The following is a 19842-nucleotide window of genomic DNA, read 5'->3' on the forward strand; positions in this document are numbered from 1 at the left end:
AACCTTCTTTAACCCTAACAATAATACTAAGTCCAAGTGGCAAGCTCCCTACCAAACAACAAAAATGCACAATTTATCTCTCATAAAAAATAAATTGGTTAACTGTCCTAAAACACTAAAATGGCCTCAACATGGTGAATTATTTTACATTCAATTTGTAAAACTAACCCTCATTCTAAATTCTAAAATTGTTTTCATTTTGTTTCTGTCAAAGTCTTCAGGATGTTCACATATATTTTCCCTTAGCCCTAACCCAAAGTCAGAATGATGAGCCTCCTCATCCTAACATAATTGCACAAAGACCCTCTTAAAACTACACATAATCATCTTTAAAAAAAAATAAATAAAACACACACACAGAGGATTTATCTCCCATAGAAAAAATGGTTAACTGCACTAAAACGCTAGAATGGCCCAAAATAAATTATTTTGCATTAAATTCTAAAATAATTTGTTCATCTTTTAAAGTGTTCATACATAATTGCCTAAAAAGGTAGAATCATATTTTGGAGAGGTGGTCAGATGAGGGGAGGTGTTAATCTACAATACCAAAGAAATATTGCAATATATTCATTTTTAAACAGTCCTAGATTTAGATTTCAGTTTTTTATACATAAAATGCATTACAATTCAACTTTGAGTTCTCTTAACTTCTTTTTTTATTGGATACATGGCATTTAAGAAATTGCAGCATATTTATGTGGATTTACTGTAGATTATTTAAAAACTATTAATTTCTTGAGATTTTCAGTAGCATATTCTGATTCCTTGCACCAAAATACACTTACATGGCAAACTTCATCATTTAATCTTGTGTTTTAACAAAGATACACTAATTTTACTGAAAAATATGTGAAAGAAATGTGACAAAACGCATATGGTCTTAAATAGGAAAAAATATCAAAACGTGCGAGGCACAAAAATAGTCAAAACTTCCTTATTTTTAATCGGATTTTAAAAAATTAAAAAGATTCTTTCTTAGCTGATCAAGCTTTTTCTATGTCATTAACGAGATGTTTTAAGTTATTTAAATTTTTTTGTGTGTATTGCTATTTTCGCTTGAAATTAATCCAAATTCTTACAATGCTAATTTAATAAGACATTGTAGATATAATTTTTTTTTTTTTTTTAGAATATCCTACTTAGTTGTAAAACTGTCTGCTGTTATGTGTTGTATTAATATCAAATTAAAACAAAATTTTCAAATATAGTTTATCAAATAACTTAGATTTACAGTTTCATAGAAATAACAATTCATGTGTGGTCCCACTACAATGGATTCTACTTGAATGATATGAACAAACATTAATCATAACTTTTGTATTTGAGAAAAAAAACTATCCTCTTATGGCAAATGAAGATTTTCCTAGGAATCACCAGGATTTGTTTCACTTTGATGGATTTTGCACAAAATCTAATCACAGAAATCTTAGATACTTGCAAAACAAAATGCCATTCTGGAGACAAATCGAAGATTCTGGTTTGGTCAAAAACATGCCCCCCCCACACACACACACACAACCAGAAAACAATGCATAAAAAATTAAGCAATTGTCCAGAATTCTACCTATATATAAAAAAAGAAAAGAAAAATAATCTTTATGATGAATGTATCTGTGATGAAACAAAATCATATTTAAAAAATCATGTAAATTAATGAAGTAGTTTAATTTTTATAAAAATCATTTTAAAATGATTTTAAGCAATTAATGGAGAAAGTATAGGCATTGCAAGGTTTATCTCACAAATTTGAATTATCAAGTTATTGGCCCTTTTTTCTTCAAAACGGCGAATTTGATTTTTTTTTAATTAAAAAAAAAACTACTTAATCAATTTACATAAATTTGGGGATTTTTTTTTCTTGTTAACATAGGGGGAATTCTGGACAAGAACCAAAAATCATCTTTTAAAGTTTTCATTTTTTACAGCAATCTAGATTCTTAAAATTCAAAAAGCATACAATTTAAGTCAAATTAATTTTACTTGAACTGATGTTTATATATTTCTTAATAACTACAGTAAACAAAGATTTCATACCTTTTTTTAAAAAATTTTTTTATAAAAGACACAATATTTCAATAAAGTATGCAAAACATCTTAAAATTTTCATTGTACAGTTCTCCTTAATAACTATCAAATAATACTTATTAACTGTAACAGAATCCACTCATAGTGAGTAGAGCCGGCTCCAGCCAACTTAACCATGTCCACATATGGCAAACAGTAGCAGAGTTCTAAGCATACTTCAGCGATTACCAGTTTTCCGGTGACAAACAAAAATCGTGGGATACAACATCAGCTCCATGCCTATCTTCAACACTGTTTCAATCCGGGTCTTCAATTATCCACCTCCATCTTCCTCCAGACAGTGAGTGTGATTAAGGCTATCAACTTGCAAATGAATTCCTCAGGATGCATTTCAATAAATCCTATACTATTTCATGCTTATCAAAACTTGAACATGTTAGGCGATATTATCAAAATATTCTAAAAGAATTTATATACTCATATGTTAATGGTTACAAAATTTTGAATAGCTAATAACAGAATATTTTGGATTAAAACATTGGATCAACATTTTAATTGTACTGATCGCTACACAGATGATCGTTTTAAAACCTTAACTCCTGAGTGATCAACTTTGCATTTCCAAGTTTGCGGAGAGATTTACAGTAATTATTTTGTCAATCAATTCTGGTATTTTCCAAAAATAATTCATATTTTAATAATTCAATTGCAGCATATTGGGCTAAGGTGTACTATGACATCGAGAGACATCTAAAATCCAGATTTTAGATATTTTTTAGCTATTTCTTTGAATTACAAAAGATTAAGCAAAGAGCTAAAACATTTTTTATTTGTTTCCGCACTTATGTGGAAGGTTCTGTAAAATGTCTTCTAAAATAGACTGCACTGTGTTTAGTGGAATAAATTTGAAAAAAAAAGGGGCCAGGGATCAGAAATAATAGTAATAGAATTAGGATTAAGGAAAAAAAAAAAAAAAAAGGAAACCTTAATGTTAACCACTTAGCAAATTAAATGCAAAGAGCTATGTAGATTCGAAGATTGAATATTTTATTCCTTGACAAAGATTATCAAGTAATAAATTCTTTGTAGTCATAATATTTAAATGACTTTATTTATTACTAGCAGGAGTACCTGGCATTGCCTGGGTGTTTGGAGGTGTGTGTGGAGCACAAAAAAAAGTGTTAGAAGGCGGTAAAGAAAGTGAAAGAAAACCTGGTATCTTACCGCTACACTATAACTCCACAGGAAGTGAAAAGCATTCAAATTAAGCGATGTCAATCAAAAAGTTGATTTGCTAAGTGAACGAGTTCACGCAGGTGCAGAAATGAACATTAAGACAATCCTGTTAAAAAAAAAACAAAAACGTTGGCTGGTTGTTTGGAGGTGTAAAAGAAAAAAAATAGTTTTAGTATAAAGGTAGGCTTGAACCCCAAACGTTTGACGCGGAGGTGGAAAGGAAATGGGGAAAAAAACCCTGCGACCTAACCATCTCGACCACGGGAACAGATGAATTGATAAGTGTGTTAAGTTGATGTCTATAAACCGAAATTAGCAGGTGCGACAACGTCAAGTTGCGAAAGCCAGTTTCTGTTTTCCCCGCTACGCGGCGATCAAACAATAAAAAAAAACTAACGTAAGGCAAACGAACGATGAAAACAGAAAAACGAACATGTGAAAAATGGCTTAAATAAGCCTGTTTAGATATTAAAATTTAAAAAATCAGTGGGTACCCGAGTGTTTTGGGGTGTGTGGTCGGGGGTGGATAAGCAAAGTAAAAAAAAAAAAAAAAACAGAAAAACGAATGTTACGTGAAAAATGTCTTAAATATAGAGGTAGGGAGTACTGGGTCGAAAAAAGGTCACATCTTCAAAATCTGGTGGGGACCCCCTCAAATCAAAATATAAGGTGTATCTAGGTCAAAATCGAAAAAAAATTTGAAAAAAAAAATTTTTTCATCTGTTGGCGGCATTTTTTAGATCTGGGGCTGGTTTTTCAAGAAATATGTGTCCGAAATGTCAATATGAGTGATTTCAAGGCATAATTTTGCTTCTTGTGTATCTCCAATGCCCATTAATGGATATAAATAGTTTCAAATGACACAGGGTCATGTATTTAAACAGGTTTTGTGGTATTCTTGGTCAATTTCGGTCAAAAAATGGCCAAAATTGGCCGAAAAGTGGCCGAAAAACAGGTAAAAATCACAAAAACCATCTTGGGTCACATAAATTATCCTCGTCCACCTTTATAAAGGTATATATTGCTGTAGATACCTAAAATAGACATTGGAGTACGATTATATACAGGTCTCAGATCTTTTTGGGCCTTTTTTGAAGAGAAATAGACCAAATTTTGACCCAAAATTGCCAAAAATAGGACGAAATTGCCAAAATCCTGTTCTCGGTCACTTAATCGATCCTTGTTCATTCCCAATGGATATGAATGACTTCAGACACACATATAAGGCAGAGAACCATGATTATTGACAGGTCTTGGGGTCTTTAAGGGCAATTTTAGGGGTGAATTTGGCCAAATTGGACCTAAAATTGCTGAAAATAGGCCGAAATCGACATAATCCCGTCCTTTTATGATTTCCAAGTGCTTAACAGACTTAACAAAAGTGACTCAGATATACACTACAAGCACTACAATAATCCATCAAACTTGGCTGCAATCTCTTTGTGGTTGTGCAGTGTGAATTGCATGTTTCGGTCCGAAAGAACATCCCAGTCTCCGTTGATTTCGCATTCGACAATTTGATCTGCATCGATAGTTTGCTTATCATCTGGGGTTTGATCTATCTAAAGCTTCAACAGTATGCGCTTTACAAAGAGTGTGAAGGGGAACGTGCTCCGAATTCAACTCACGAGCAATTTCAAATTCTATTTTCAAGTTTTTTTCAACTGAATCAGTCATGATGATTTTTACTTTTTCCCACAAGTCTTTAGCCGTAACTGAGATGTTAGGATCTTCTGGTATCACCAAAACTGCTAGACGACGGAACGTCTCGACAAGCAGCTTCACTATTTGCTTTCTATCTTCGTAGGCAAAGAACAGGGGACGGAGCGAGAACCTCTTTTTTCCAGAGAAATTGAATATAATGGCTGGCCATTCACCATCAATTTTACATCGTGATGTTGTGTCATAATGTAAGTGGCACTTCAAATTGTCGGAGTTGTTATAAAGAAAGTTGGCAGCAGCAGATTCGGCTTGAATTGCCATTATTTGTTTGTAATCAGTTATTGTTCTTGGTGCTGGCAAAACATTCTTATAACCTTCCCAATCTGATTTGGAATGGGGCATGGGTTTTCGATTTAACTTGGCCTTCTTTTTACATGGTGCTTCATCATCTTCAATTATTTCATCACTCACTTCTGGGGGAGTTGAAGACGTGCAAGGAGAAGGATTAGCTTTGTCTGCCTCTTCCTTGTTCAAATAAAAATCATGTCCATACAGAATTTTGCAGACTATTTGAACAGCTAGAATAGCTTTTTTCACTGAGATTCCACACTTCACACTGACTTCCACACAAACTTTTTTGATGGCTTCAGTGCAGTTTCGAATCTTACGAATCTCTGGCTGGGGTATGAAAGACTGGTCTGTTTGTGACGCAGCGTCAGCGCAATCTACAAGAACTCGAACCAGACCTGAACGAGTCATGCTAACTCCTTCTTGACTGTTCTTTTCACTACCTACTGTAGTACTGTTGAGTGTGTCAACCACCTCATCCATGATGTATGAAAGTTCATCCTCCATCATTTCTACCTCAGCTGCTTCTTTTTGTCGCATGTCCTCCATCTCTTTTTCAAACTCCTCGTCTACTTGTGTTAAGTCGATTCCCCAATTTCGATTCATTTTCAACTGATCATAGTAGAATGTCTTTTCCGCTGGAGCAAACTTCTCAGGATCTACCGCCATGCCTTTGATGTTGAAGAGTTCGGAATGTTCCTTCTTAAACTCCATCTCTGCACGTCTTTTCTTCTTCTTGCTGGTTGTAACAGCATTGTAGTATGACTGCAAAGATTTGCGAATCTTCTTCTTCACCGATTTCGCAGAACATTAGATGCGGAGAACGCCTTCGACCAGGTTATCATTAATCCCTTGGCGCAATCTGACACAGCTTGTTTTCTGAGTCTAGTCTCTTTCTCTTCAGTTGGTTATCCAGATGGTGCGACTTCAAGAATTTTAGCAATGACTTCATATTCTGAAGGAAGAACATCACCAAAAGAGAAAGTTGTGGACTGCTCTGCAACACTACTCATTCTACCGGCTGACTCTTCAATACAATCCTGAAAGAGAAATATAACTGTGTCAGGATATTCAAAATGGACCCAAATAAAAATATGAATGGACCCAAGGAGAAGGAGATTTCAACTGTGTGCTATGATTATGATAAAAATAACATAGCAAGGAGACTCTACATTTCAGAGTCTCATTTTGAACTGACCAAATAAACAAAACAACTCCTTTCTCAGATAACACTGCAATGTTATCAATCATTCGATTCTACTAGTACTAGTCCCCAAGCCCCTTGGGAAACTAGTTAAATAACACTTACAATTTTTGTATGAAGCTTTGTAAGAAACATTCTTATGTAAAATTTACCAGATTTGGAACACTGGACGATTAAGGGTATTTCTTTCCGCAAAATGAATGACATCTAGGGTGTAAATCACCGTGAAAATTGTGCTAAAATCCCGATTTTGTACTAAAAAATGACTTTTATATGAATTAGGATAGGAATGACACAATGTATAGCTAAATTGAGTTTTATTTTAATAAAACTCAATTTAGCTATACATTGTGTCATTCACAATGTATAGCTAAATTGAGTTTTATTTTAATAAAACTCAATTTAGCTATACATTGTGTCATTCCTATCCTAATTCATTGACCAAGTCAAAAGAAGTGAAAATACCTAAGTTTCAACTGCTATTTCTTATCCCTTCTTTTGCAAAGATGGGTAAATGGGCGTTTTTGGGCCCCCGGAGCCTAAAAATCTAAAAAATGGCGCCAACAGATGAATTTTGATTTTATTTTCAAAATTTTTTCGATTCTTACCTAGGTTTAGTGCATATTTTGATCTGAGGGGGTCTCCACCAAAATCTGAAGACCCGACCCAGTACTCCCTACCTCTATTAAATAACACTGGTTCAATATTTAAATTTAAAAAAAAAAAAAAAAAAAAACACGATTCGAACCCAAAACGTTTAGATAATGAACCAACGCGCTAATCAACTGAGCTAACGCGATGTACATGAAATTTGTTCAGTTTTTTAACTATTTAAAGTAAATCAGGTCATGATATCATCTGGCGCATGTGTAGAACCGGTCGCCGTCACGAGAAGATCGTTTTTGTTGACCCCCCACCCTGTCAAAAATTGTTGATTTCAGGGTGAAAAAATTAACGTTTTTGGCCAATTTTTCGACATTTTTCGAGCGAAGGATGGGGCTTTGATATGATACCGAGTTTGTGAATTTTCCTCGTGTCTGTCGAAAGTTTTTAGCAGACACACAAACATACATACATTTTCACTTTTATATATATAGACTAGCGAGGGGTACCCGGCGTTGCCCGGGTGTTTTTCGGAGTATATGAAAAAAAAAAAAAGCCCGAAAATGTGAAAAAAACAAAAAACAAAGCCTTCACGACGCGCAGTTGGAAAATAGTAAAGTGTTAAAAAAAACAGGTGCGCGTTTTTGATTGACGTGACGGCGATAGGTATTCAGCAGTAAGCATTTTGTGCGGGACAGTTTTGAATGAGGTCAATAAATCGGTTTGTTTGTTTATAAAAACCTGCTCCCTGTTTATTAGGAGCGAAATGAAAGCTACAGTCTGATATGACGAAGTCGATATTGACCAAACGTTACTTAGCTCTCTTGAGACAACTGGCTTTCGGCCTGTGATTAGAGTAGAGTTTCACTTTTTTTTTATACCGAAATCCGAATGTAACGCGTGCCGATGCGGGAAATGTCGAATAATTAACATTTGAAAGTCAATAAAATTAAATAGACAGGCGAGCTCCGTGGGTAACTCTGAGATATTACAATTTATAGATGATATAAAAAGTTTTAAGTTGTGAACCGAGCAAGCGCTTCTCTGAAAGAAGCCTTTTGTGGACATCGAGGAAAAGCATACATACATACATACATTTTCGCTTTTATATATATATATAGATGACTGCATTATTGCTTTTTACTGACATATGATTCAATGCAGAATATTGCAGGAAGTAATGTTATTAGTATTAAATTAAAAAAAACAAAAAAAACGGTGCTTATTTTGTTGCAATAGCATGAATTTTATCACATGTGGTAAATGCATAATTAAATTAGAGCTGTTGCATTAAAACTTTTCAACCATAAAAACGCTTTGGATATTTCAAGATTTCAAAGTACTAATATAGTCATATTTAAAAACCCAAAACACCAAATTTTCTAAATAACACCATTTTATTCGGAAATGAATATCCTTTCACATGCTTTAAATATATTTTAATTCATGTAGCTTTCATATTTATTATTAGAGACAATTCTCTATTGAATATCATATTATACCTAATATATAGTAGTGATTTCAAAAGTTTAAAATTTTTTACAGACATGGGCACCATCAACTAGAATCAAAACAGCGCTCCAGCCATGTCTTCTATCAATGCACTATCGAGATAAATAAGATTTAATATTAAAGGATTTGAAGAAATGAATTGAATTTGGGCATGTGCAGATAGTAAAAATAGATCAGCAATTTGGAATGAACAGTTTGCATTTCAACTTGATGTATGTGTGCATTATTCATCCATCCAAAGATTTTACTCATTATAAATGATCTTTGGTGTAAGATTACTATTTCCTATTAATTTCAGTGTTACATGATCAGTAATTTAAGAGTTTATCAGTAAAATATTTATGCACACACATCTATTTATATAGATAATCTACATGATATGTATGAATTTTATTAGGAAAGTAATGATAAAAAAGATATGAAAAAAGTCATTTTGCATTTTTTTTTTTTCGTAGTGATTAATCACTCAGTACCACTGAGGAATTCTGCCATGAAATTTGGAATACAATCAGAAAGAACATCAGTCTCACTTACTGTCGGAATACAAAATAAACTGGTCTATTCGTTTTTGTTTTGTTAATAAAATTTCAACATGACGTTTCTTGAATATTTTTCCAAAATATTTCTCGTACTGTAACTAATAAGTAAAATAATGTTTTTATTATTTTTACACCTTAAAATGATAATTCTTATGTTGATTTTTGTTTTGGTACAAGCAGTTTTTAATTAGGCTCCCTCCAAAATTTTTAACCTGTTTTCAGCGAAAGTAAACAATTTGAATAGTAATGCTCATGATTATAAGCTAGTCAGCAGTTGAAGAAGCAGCAGCAGCCGCTTTTAGCTGTTTAATTTGAAAACTAAGTTTTGTAAATGTACCTATTTACTATGCCTCCCCACGGGACAGAGTTAGACACCAGGGTCGTTTTTTAACGTGGAGAAAAGGTACAAAAATAAAAATTGTCTCAGTCATGAAGGGTTTCTCCTCCACCGAAAGAGAACAAGAAATAGAAGTGCAGCATCTGAAGAACAGATACTACACTTTGATCTTGATCAATGTAATTTACAAGTTTATGTTGAAAGAAAAAAATTTTTGTTTAAAATTAATGTGGTTTGTGATTCTTTTATAAAATTTCCTTCTAAAAATATTGACTTTGAAATATACTTAACTTTCAAACTTTAATTGTAAAAATAAATGACTTTATAGCTGCCAATTAAAAAAATAAATAAATAAAATTCTCTTTTAGGTGATTATTTGCGAATACCCTAAAAGAAAACTTAATGGGGAAAAAATATGACAAAAATAATTTAGAATAAAATTTAGTGTATAATGATCCATTTTTAGGCAATTCTTGCCTTTTAGCAATTTCAAATTCTCTAAATTTTTTAATTAAAAAAGTTAGTATGTATATTAAAAAAAATAAAATCACACTACCATTAAATCTAAGTCAGAGGGACAATGCCACTTTCTAGAAGTGCCTTCCTTAAACATGTACCATTAATTTGAGTGATAAGTCCCACCTCGACAAAATTTCCTTTACCACTACGTCCAAATGGTACCCACTTCAAAATAAAAACCCTTTCATAACTACCATTAATCATAAGTCCGAGTGGCAAGCCTCCCCTTCCATTGTACAAACCGTCTTAAAAACACATGTAATTGTTAAAATTTTTTTTTTTTTTTTTTAATTTAAAAGGATAGGTTTTGTCTTAAATAAAAAAAAAAAAAAATTAACTGCCCTAAAATGCTAAAATGGCTTGGAAATGGTAGATTATTTCACATTTATGTGAAACTAATCCTTCACTCTAAAATAATTGTTTTTTTTCTTTCTGCCAAGTTTTCAAAGTGTTTAAACATAGTTGCCCCCCAGCCCTGACACTAACCAGAAGTTAGAGTGGCAAACGCCTCTCTTTCTACAAAGAACCTAAACACATACATAAAGGATTTATTTTCCATAAAAAAGGGGTTAACTGCCCTAAAACATACGATCATTTTATATTAAATTTATATAGTTTTTTTTCTACCCGACAAATTTTTCAGTGTGTTCATACGTAAGTGTCTAAAGGAAGAATCACATTTAGCAGGTGTTAATCTACAATAATACCAAAAAATCTTGCACTACATTTCTAATAGGAGATTACAGTTTCTTGTACATAAAATACATTACAATTCAGCTTTGAGTTCTCTAATTTTTTTATAGATGCATAGAATTTCTATGGTATTGCAACATATATGCATTTATTGCATACTACCCGGTGTTTGGAGATGTAAAAGAAAAAAAAGTTTTGGTAGGTAGTTAGGCTCGAACCCGAACACTTGAGGTTAATAGGCTGATGACTTCCCGCCATGCTACAATGGCTGAGAAGTGAGAATCTGTGAAATAAAATCATTAAAACGTGATGTGAGGTCAAACATCAGCCACAGGGAATGAAACACACTTAACGTTTATAAACGCCCAGGCACGGCGACAGAATTCCGCACTTAATTTTAACTGCGGAAGAGTTCTTTTGGGTTTGTTTTTTACCCAACTTTGTCTGGTTTGTTTCCTTAATGTGTTAGGGAAAACCAGTTCCCTCTTTATTAGGGGGAGTGTCCAAATGAAAGCAATTGTCTGATATGACGGTGAAAACCGATATTGACCAAACGGCCATTGCTTTCTGGACGTTCCTAGCCCGTAGCCGAGAATTGCTCCTTAGTTTCACATCAGTTTTGCTTTTATATGAAAAAGCCGGTTCAACACAAAGGGGGCCGAAATAGCAAGAATTGTGTAGAATTTTATGTAAATAAATCTAGACGCGACGCACATTCGCAAATCCTAGATATTATCTAAGGGGTATATAAACAGTTGTAAGACATAGTAACCCCCCTCCCAAGAAGCCCAATGAAAAAAGCCTTTCTTGGGCATAACAAAAACTCGCCTTTTTTGCCTTATAATATATATATATATATATATATATATATATATATATAATTATTTTTTTTTTTTTTTACTATAATAATTAAATTATATATATTAGTTGGAAGCCATTCATTTCTGAAGATTTTCACTAGCATATTCTGATTCTTTGCACAAAAATACACATATGGCAAATTTCATTGCTTAATCTAATGTTTTAATAAAGCTATAGCATTATCTTTATTAAGAAAAAAGTGTAAAAACATGACAAATCACCAATGCCAACGGTCTTAAAGAGGGGGAAAAATATCCAAATGTGTGAGGCACAAAAATAGTCATAACTTCCTTATTTTTAGTCAGATTTAAAAAATTTAAAGATGCTTTCTTAAATCATCAAGTTCTTTATGTATGCCATTGAGATATTTTAAGCAATTTCAATTTTTTCAAACATAAACACAACTTAATATCACAAAACAATTAAGAACAAATCATTTTGAAACTTGTTACTAACAGATTATTTGTACCTGTTACATGATAGTAATGTGCTTTTAACCATAAAATACAATTCTTAATGTGCGTGGTGAGTTATAAATTAGTTTAGTGTGCAAAAATGAGTAAATATAGTGAAATTTCCTTCATTTTTAACTTGTGATAACTCATTTTTTGTTAAACAATTTTTTTTTAATCCAAATGTTATCTTCGGATAATATTTAGATAAAAAAAAATTTTTTTCTTCTAATTTATAAGTATTTTTTTAATATTAATTTCTTTTTTCCAGGCTAGTTCAAGTTAGGCTACTACTTTCAGTGATGGGCGATTTATCTAGTTACCTTTTTTTTTTAATTTGATGCACACAATATTGTCGCTTTGCATATAAAGTGACAGTATCTTTTTTTTTTTTTTTTTTACATAGGCATCACCACATTATCAAGGCCAAGAGGCCACTCAAGGATAAGGGTTAAAGAGTGTACAGTAGAAATTGGACAATATAGTAATCATTAGTAATGAAAATTTGGTAACCTTGATAACTTATATGGAACGGCTCATCAAGAACTTATTTACGTTAGACTTGAACACAACCATATTGTAGTCAGCCGGAAAGCAGGAAAACGGAAGACAATTCCACAGGCGTGCAGTTCTAAGAAAGAAGCTTTGTTCATGGAATCTACGTTTAGGTTTAGGCACAGATAAAGAGTGGGGGGAATTATTGATAGTGTTTACAGCTAGACGAGTGTTTCTTGTGAAAGTTTGGCGAGGGGGGACCATAGATTGAAGCTCAGTCGAACACTTTCCATGAAAATAACGATACATCAGAGACAAACTCGCAACATCTCTTCTGTGAGATAGAGGTTGCAACAAAGAGAAAAGGACATCTCCTACGAGGCTACGAAGTCTATTTTGAACTCTATCAAGGCAGAACAAGTCCTTTCTAGCAACTCCTGCCCAGATGTGGCAACAGTATTCCATCCTTGGACGTACCTGGCTCTTATATAGATAGAGAATAGCATCAGCAGTGAGATATTTACCGGATCAATAGAAAGATCCCACCATTTTTCCAGCGGCCTTGGCAACAGATTTGATATACGTGTTCCATTTAAGATCAGGAGTAATGGTCAAGCCCAGAAGCTTGTCAAAACTTGAGGTCTCCTGAAGACGAGAGCCATTCATTTCAATTGATGCCAGATGTGGATTAGAATGTTGATGTAAAGAGAGAAGCTTGGTTTTAGATGCATTAAAAGTAACCAGCCACTCCTTTCCCCATTGTACTACGTGCTCAAGATCAGAGGAGAGAGAATTGTAGAGAACTTGGTCGTTTACTGTCTTAGATGTGCTACCATAAATGGTAGTGTCGTCAGCATAAATGTTTACAAATGATGTAAGGATGTGATTTGGAAGATCATTAATATAGATCAGGAAAAGAGTCGGGCCCAGGATGGACCCCGGCATTAATACTGTGAGCTTCTGATTTTTGCCCCTCAATTACTACTCTTATGAATCTATCAGAAACAAATGATTTAATAATTGAGAAGACTTTTCCAGCTATATCATAACTAGCGATCTTATGAAGTAAACCTTTATGCCATACCCTATCAAAGGCTTTAGATATGTCAAGAGCAATTGCCCTAGAAAGATTGCCACCGTCGAGAGATTTGCTAATCCTATGCGATATAACTGTAAGCACATCTGCTGTAGATCTAGCAGAACGGAAACCATATTGAGTGTCACTAAGAAGGTTATTTTTGTTGAGATGGTTGATTACTTCTCTATTTAACACAGATTCTAGCAACTTACCCATGACGCACAGGAGACTTATTGGCCTGTACTGAGAGGGGGATGAGCGATCACCTGAATTCTTAAATACAGGGCATACTGATGAAATTTTCCAGGGAGATGGGAAACTATTCTCCTTAAGACAACGTTTAAACAGTTTTGTAAGCATGGGCGCTAGTTCAGGTTGAAGTTTTTTTAGTACTATAATTGGAATACCGTCAGGGCCAGTTGCTTTACTGGAATCAAGGTTTTTGATTAGCTTGGCAACATCACGTACAGATATACGTATATCACATAGCGTGTTTTCTGATACAGGAGGAAATATTGGGGGTTGGCGGCCTTGGTCGCAAAGGGTAGAATTAGCTGCAAAGTTCTTGACAAAGAGTTTGGCTTTGTCTGATGCTGACGAGATTACCTCAGGTCCATTGATAATAGTTGGGATGGAGCACACGCTTCTGTTCAGGATTCTGTTTGCTATTTACCAAAACTGGTGGGAACCAAGCCGCTGCTCAGCTACTTTGGACTTAACAGATTGAGCATACAACTCTCTTGCGTTCTTTATTACTTTCTTACAATGGTTGCTGGTAGTCCTGAAAGCGGCTTTAGTTTCCATACATCTATTACGTTTGAAGCAGTGGAAAAAGTGATTTCTGTGCGCAATGGCAGCAGCACATTCAGGAGAGAACCATGGCTGCCTGTTAGGTTTTTGCTGAAACCTTTTAGACGGTATGAAACGGTCAATACCTACAATTAACCATTCCGTCAGGTCTAATACTATAGAGGACACATCCTTTTTAAACATGGAATGCAGAGGTAGATCAGATATAAATGTATCTTAAAGATAAACAACAGTATCTTAAAGAAAAAGAGTCATGCATCAATATAGTGGTCTTAATAAGGTTATTCAGTTGTTTTACACACACAAAAAAACAAACTATCCAAGTTGAAAAATTTAGTTAATGAAATCTTCACCCCATTATCAAATTGTATTTCCGTATATATACTTATAATCTGAGTTTTTATTTACTGATGTACTATTAAGAAATTTAGTTTGATATCTACAGTGATATTAGCTGTTGAAATAAATTTTATTTGAATGGTCAAAGTTCTTTGTGTCATTTTTACATTTTTTTTTTTAGAAATAATGAAATTTTGTGCAATGATTTGGCTGATTTAATAAATATTTCATTATGATCAATTTTCATTTACTACAAGATGAAATTAACATTTGTAAGGATTTTTTACTTCTTCAAAGTTTGCATTTTTAGTTATACACTTTCAAATTTGGCTTCTGACAATAGCATATGAGATAGCAAATTTTCTCATTCCAACAAACTTTGATTGGTCATAATCTGGTGGCTAATTGTGATACCGAAATAAATTTGGTATCATTGTTTATGACATTAAAAAGTTTTAGACATAATGAAAATAAAATTTTGGTGTGGGATATCTACTATATGGTATGATTGATGAGATATGCCCTGGGGTTACTTTAAGGGGCTTCACCTGAATCCAAAGTCATCATTTGATAAATAGATCAGTAATTGATTAGTTTAATCGTGATTTGAAGTTAGAAATAGTTGCTGCAAAAAACAGTTTGGTCTAATAACATATTTGATAGATAAAAGAAATGCTTAGAAGGATGATTAAGATAGTCAAGCCAATAAAATAGTCAAAATTTAATGGAACTCTATAGTTAAGATGTATAAACATTAAAATTAGTCTTTATCTATTTAAAACAATAGACCCAAATAGCAACTGGTTAAAGTGTACACACAGACCAGCTTATGCATAGCAAAAACTGTCATTATCGATTCAACGGGAAAGTGACATATTTCATAATTAGAGATATTTCTAACAAATAAACTCCTTTGGATGATATCAAATATTAAAAATAATCATTGCACTTTTTTTTTGGGGGGGGGGGGTACACAAATCAAATGAAATTACAAATGAAAATTAAATTATTTAAAACATTATATTATTTCATCTCTTCCTTGGAAAACAAATATAAATAAGAGGGAAAAGAACGACTCCGGACTTCCATAATTTTGCTCAAAGCATTTTGTATTATTTTCTAAATGAAGTTAACAAATAAAACTTTTAACATATATATATATATATATATATATATATATATATATATATATATATATATGTTGTTCAACATTCAAAACTGTATATGAATAAAAAAAAAAAAAAATTTTGTTCTTCATTGGAAAATTATTTTGCTTGCAAGTCTCCTGCAATCAGTATAAATTTACTTTTACGAATTCACACTAGTTCTGTTATTTCAGAGCTCATCAGCTGTTTACCATGAAATACTATTTCAAGGATTTAAAAACAAAATAGCATATTAAATCATGGTTCCCAGCAGTGTTAATCAATATATGTAAATAGAGTGAGATTTTCACCTGAACAGTTGACAGGTATAGCTTTTTAACCAATAAGTACATATAAAAATCTGCTTCAGGAGCGATTTAGGCCAATTACAGGTATAGGTTTTCAGAATCCTGAATGTGATCATCAAAATATTGTGGATTTTGTTTTCATGCCATAAATAGAAGACATTTTCTTCTGTTTATAACTGGAAAATTATCGAAATTAAGAATAAAATAATCTGGTTTCAACACTAAGAGCGAGAGTATACAATAGTTCTTATTTTTAGACAACACCATAGGTACTTTACCGGAGGTGATATTCATCCAGGATGGATTGAGCTGAGCCAGCTCCTCTTGTAAAACACAGTGCCCCAGATGAACGCAAACAACACACGACAGTCCATAGCAGTAGAGATAGTAATGAGAAGCTAGTTCTAAAATCAGCAGCAAATATCGTAGACCTGTGGATTGGAGCTAGGTTTGACATCTGCTTGGATAATGTAAAACCATGTCTTCAGCTGGCCTCCAGAGTGATTTCGTTAACCTTGAAGTGATCTTGGAGCTATTGCATCATGGATAAACTCTCCTGGGTGCAGTGCACAACGTAGCCAAACCAGCTATGTCTTCCCTTTCAAAGAGATTGGTTGAGAAGGATGATCCTGCAGCGCACCCAGACTTACATATTGGAGACAATGATGCCAGCAGTACCACAGAACTCAGCGAAAGCAATATTGGTTCAACACTTCTAGCCTTTCAAGATCCGTAGATCTCATCGGCCAAGTTTCATAACTTCATAAGAGTAGGATTGTCTAAACAAGCATCTGATAGCTCTGGACTTTTGTGGTTATTCTATGAAAACCAACACCAGAGATGCTTGCTAAGTTCAAATAAAACTATTTTATCGAAATTCGCAAAGATTCTTAAGTTTAATGACTATCGAGTAAGTAAAAAATTTTTTTCTTCATGGCAATTTGAATGTAAATGGTGAAAATAATTCCAACAATTCTTGGCAAAAATTTTAAATCAAAGTTTAAAATTGTTTGGAAATTGTCATTCAAATTTTAACCTGATGTTTTTTTATGATTATCAAAAAATCATGCCATCATTTGTTAAAGTAAGGAAACCGTAAAACAAGATTCAGAAATGATTTACTAATGAATGAATCTACCGAAATATTTTAATGTGAGAAGAGTTAAAAGTCACTGTGATTAGATGAAAATCAGAGTATCAAAAAAATTAGGAGAAAAGTTAGTGTTTTCTTGATCATTATTGTCTTTTATGAATAATATCAAAAATTTAGAAAAAAAGCAATTCGTTCTCTAAGTTGGTTGAAACACTTCCACCACTTTTGGAGTTATTTAATAGTGAAACAATATTAATACATGTTTTTAATTTCAATTTCCAGCATATCAACTTATAGTCAAGTTATTTAATACTGCATTTTGGTAAAAGGTTGACAATTCAAGTTCTCCGAAAATAGTTATTTATGGTGTTTTCTTTAGTACATTAGCAGACACACAAGTATAAATATGACATTCATAGATAGGAAAGTGACAGGTACTCCCACTCTGGGTCAAAATTGACCTGGAGGTAATGCTAAACAAAAGGATGACTTCACACTCTTCTAAAGTTTGGAAATTAAGGTTTCATCATCATATGAAGTTTACTGTATTACACAGGATATATTGTAAACAATCCATTATATAGATTTAATTGAATGCAAGTTGATGGAATCATACTGTTTTTAAGAGGACAGTATACAAATGACCACAAGAAATCCAATTAGCATTTGAACTCAGCTTAGCTGATTCCATAAACAAAAGTGCTATTGACTAAACTAACAATACACACCCCAAAAATGAAAATGTTTTGTACAGAAATATCAATTAGGTATGAATTAAAAACGATATGCTTGCTATCAATAAATGAAAACAGCAGCTTCAACTAGATCTTTTTAGTTCAACAAAGACCAAAAGATTTGTCACTAATTGTGAAGATAGTATGCTTATGCTAGAATATAAACTAGACTTACTCATTACCTGTTGGATTACAATCACTGCTACTGTTTATTGTACATTGGTTTCATTTGAAAATTCATAAACTCCTTTATAAACAGACATATCTGTTAAGACATTCTTGTAAAACTAAAAATAAATATTTACTTCAATATTATCAGAATTATTTTTATATAGAAGTATTACTCTTTTTTTATTCTTAGAAAAAAGAAACTCAATTTGCCATCTAATTTATTTACAGATGTTTGTGGTGTGTAAAGACATTCAAATTTGATGGCAACACTGAGAAGAGTTACTTGCTCTGAATTAGGCGTAACATATACAACAATTTCCAACCACTTGAGAGACGGATTGAAAAGACAAAAACTTTGACAATTGAATGAAAACCAAAAGAAATGCTGTTATGAAGTGTCATCTTCCCTTATTTTACACAACAAGAACCCATTTCTTGACCGGGTTGTGACTTGTGATGAAAAGTGAGGTTTTACGACAATTGGGGATGCTCAGCTCCATGGTTAAGATTTTCCAAAGCCAAAGTTGCACCAAAAGAAGTTCATGCTGACTGTTTGGAGGTCTGAACTGATCTCATCCATTAGTTTTTTGAATGCAGATGGAACCATTACAGTGGAGAAGTGCTCTCAAACAATAGATGAAATGCATTAAAAACTTCAACAACATCCAGCATTAGTCAACAGAAAAGGCCCAATTCTCCTCCACAACAATGCCCCACCGCACATTGCAGAAGTTGAACAAATTGGGCTACGAAACTGCTTCATTCACCATACTCTCGAGACCCTCCACCTACCGACTACCACTTTTTTAAGCTTCTTGACAACTTTCTGTATGAGAAATACTTCAAAAACCTAAGCGATATCAAAAAACGCCTTCAGCAATTTTGTTAAGATTTTTACGTTACTGGTCTAAATATACTTGTTTTGCATTCGTAAAAGTTGATTCTGATGTTGCTTATTTCAATCAATAAATTTTTGTTTGAGCAGAGATTTGTTCATCTGAATTTAAAAGTTAAAACTACAAGAACTTTCTTGTCAACCTGATAGATGAGATTTCCATCATTTCAGGAGAGATATTTGCATATTGGAAATAGATAAGTCTCCACAAGTTTGGTAATTTTTGTTTATAGAACAAAAATGTTTATTTCATCCATACATATTTCTTAAACATGTTTTATAAATATAAACATTTATATTTGAAGCATTTAATTTTTCAAGATTACAAAACACTTTGAAAATTGCCTTTAAAAACATTCTCATAAGAAAAAAAATTCAATCTTATATAAATAGAAATTTTATTTTATCACAATTTTTTAATAATATATTACAGAATTTGTCTCATTTTGAAATCTAAAAACTTTAGTTTTAGAAATGGAAAATATTGCATCATTAATTAATTCCTAGCATATAAAGTGACTGGCCATGACTGGAAACCAAAACCTTGAGAACTTCAGTCTGAGATTCTACCGGTTGGATTTCTTATAAATATAGTTAAAGAAATTAACAAAATAGTTATAGCTTTGATGTGGTGTTATAGTTTTATGATTGTTATATTTCAAAACATTAATTCTCACATAAGCAGCAATCATTCAAACATGGTAGTGTTTGAATATATGGTTATACGTTAGTTTTACTCATTTAGAATTGTTTTAAAGCTTCACCGCTCACTCGTTTTGC

General features: G+C 32.9%; 1 protein-coding gene across 4 annotated transcripts in view; it reads right to left on the reverse strand.

Annotated features, from left to right (window-relative positions):
- Positions 1–19842, reverse strand: part of LOC145247443 (WW domain-containing adapter protein with coiled-coil-like) — a 220044-nt gene that overhangs the window by 169915 nt on the left and 30287 nt on the right. Inside the window, exon 3 of one of the 4 annotated variants that reach the window (XM_080109212.1) lies at positions 3253–3370. The exons of the other annotated variants lie outside the window; for them this stretch is intronic. The gene's annotated coding sequence lies outside the window, so the exon portion shown is untranslated. The remainder of the gene's footprint in view (positions 1–3252; positions 3371–19842) is intronic. 4 annotated transcript variants of the gene reach the window in all.

Source organism: Euprymna scolopes, chromosome 25 (genome assembly GCF_053919585.1).
Source record: "Euprymna scolopes isolate OS-2025 chromosome 25, ASM5391958v1, whole genome shotgun sequence".
Lineage (NCBI taxonomy): Eukaryota > Metazoa > Mollusca > Cephalopoda > Sepiida > Sepiolidae > Euprymna > Euprymna scolopes.